Raw genomic sequence first — 2,732 nt, 5'->3', positions numbered from 1 at the left:
CTGTATGGTAAACTATGTGGCTGAATTACTTTGACAAATGACCACATGAGCTGTATGGTAAACTATGTGGCTGAATTACTTTGACAAATGGCCAAATGAGCTGTATGGTAAACTATGTGGCTGAATTACTTTGACAAATGACCACATGAGCTGTATGATAAACTATGTAGCTGAATTACTTTGACAAATGGCCAAATGAGCTGTATGGTAAACTATGTGGCTGAATTACTTTGACAAATGGCCAAATGAGCTGTATGATAAACTACGTGGTTGAAGCAGGTCTTCTCAATCGTTTGATTCATAAATATATTTCTTAACGTTGGTCTCTGATAATCGTTCCAGTTGTTGTCTTGAATTTCGTATTGAATCTCACTGATATCAATTAATGACTACATTATGCAGTTAGAGGTAATTACATGGTGTAGTTAACCTTGCGGTAGCTTGAATTGTAAAAACGTGTAACAACTGCTTGTGGGTTAACCCTCTAGCTCAGTTGATAGACTACTCGCTTGACATGCAAGAAATTCCAAGTTCAATCATACTCTAAGAACTGGATTACCACAAAAACCAACAACAACAAAAAACTAGGAACCTAACATGAGACTGTTCCATAACCGGAGATAAGGCTCAATGGCGGGTATTGATTGTGAGAGGGGTAGAATGAAGTAGCATGAGTTGTTTGAAAGTGTACTAATTGCAATGACTAGTGGGCTAATCCTCTAGTGTAGTTCGTATAGCTTCTACAACCTTCTACAATGTTGTCTAGGCTGTTTAGTGTGTGTGTACGTCCAGTTGTATATCATAGCGTATTCATAGCTTACTATATGGAGTTGGATATATCATAATAAGCTGATAACTTGTTACTGCAGATATCCAGCTTCCAGTAATTGAACAATTGTCCTTACAGTCTGTACATTCGTCAGTACTTCCGCCTACGAAAAGGGAAACAAACAGCAGCAAATGATCATGTGTTTCCAAGGTGGGAAAAATGAACTGAAATAATAGTGTGATCTCAAAACAACACGTGAACTGTTCACACAACTAATAACATATCGAATGTTAGAATTGTATTAAAGTGTAATTTTGCATACAACGTAAATCGTTTGTTCCTATTAATTATTTGTGGTAAGCTCACCTTCTTTTTAGTGAACCAAGCGTAGCCTAGTGGTAAGCACATTGGGCTGAGAAACAAATTGTCCAAAGCCTAAGATGCCGCTTTCAGTGACAATTAATCCAGTTATTTGGTTCAGAGAAGACAAAGATTCTTGGGCACCGGATATTACTTGTTGGGTGCTTCCCTCTCGTCGGGAGTGACTGCTATACCTTAACTAATACTCGAAAAACCTGTCACTTAATTTTTAATGGATTTGATTTCTAGTCTTTAATTTTTTCTGTCTACATATTTGGTAAGAATACACAATAAATCCAAAGATTATTCAGAAATATCTAGTAGTAACAAAGAAAAATCAACAAAAATACAGCTAAAATATTTTCAGTCCCGTTCATATTTTAGATTCTTATTCAAATCCCTTTCGGTTAATTTACTGTCAATTGATACTGGCCCCCCAGTGGCACAGCGGTATGTCTGCGGACTTACAACGCTAGAATCCGGGTTTCATTACCCGTGGTGGGAAGAGCACTGATAGCCCATTGTGTAGTTGTGTGCTTAATTACAAACAAAAAATAAACAATACTTCTATAAAATATTTACGCTGAAAATACCTACGAAAATCTTAATCCTAAATATGAGACATCTCAAGCAGACTATTTTAAGGTTTTAATTGTAGAAATTCACACATAGTGTAGGATCTGATCTTGCAAGTTTAGCAATTTTGGTTGCGGGGCAGTTATCTCTAAAATAAGGGAGGATTTGTGTAAGTGGCTGTAAAGAGCTTTCCGAACATACAAGCTAATATTTTTACCAAGGGACAGAAAATTATCAGTTTTCTTATCGTTTGCAGAAGAGCATAAAAACGATAACATTTCCTGTATACTTATAACAACGAGAGAACAAATATGTTACACCGGTGTCATATAGTTCTACTATAGAGAAATGTGAGTTCTTTATAACACTACTATAAGTTTATGTACATTTAAAATAAGGATGAATTAACAAACTCTAGACCATCCGCTAAATAAGTATATTTTTGTTAAGCAGTTACAATGTTAACAGAATGTGTAAAAAAACGTTGCATTTCTGGGGCTTTATTCGTTTTATAACTTACGCAAAGCACAGTTGCCCATAATTGTAAACTGATACATTAGTCAACAGTTTTATTGATTTTTAATATTAGAAGTTTGTCTTAATACCTCAAACAAGAACCTTTTCTACCAATAGTAGTTCAATATTTTGGAGTTAGAACATTTTTAATTCTTTCCGTCTTTCATTTAAAGAATGCGAAGATTCTAATCTTAGCTATGCACAGCGTTTCTCAAAGTTCCTAATCTCAACATTAGTGTGCCGGGACTGCGAATTGAATGGTTCATGACTCGCGTATCATTGCCGAAAAAACTCGCTTCGCAATTTAAGGATGTGGGGTCTCATTAAAAGTTAGGTCAAATCCCACTATTCAGTCAGTCAAGAGTTGATAGTGGATCCTTACAGAGATGGAACAACAATTTGTCAATATGTTCAATCATAAAAAACTCAGAAGAAATAAGTAAAAAAACACGTTGATGACTTCATAAAAACGCCTTCTAAATAGAATACGAATCTGTTAGTTTTGGTTATA

Source organism: Limulus polyphemus, unplaced genomic scaffold, assembly GCF_000517525.1.
Source record: "Limulus polyphemus unplaced genomic scaffold, Limulus_polyphemus-2.1.2 Scaffold3196, whole genome shotgun sequence".
Classification (NCBI taxonomy): Eukaryota; Metazoa; Arthropoda; class Merostomata; order Xiphosura; family Limulidae; genus Limulus; species Limulus polyphemus.
Note: the sequence above shows the minus strand (reverse complement) of the source record.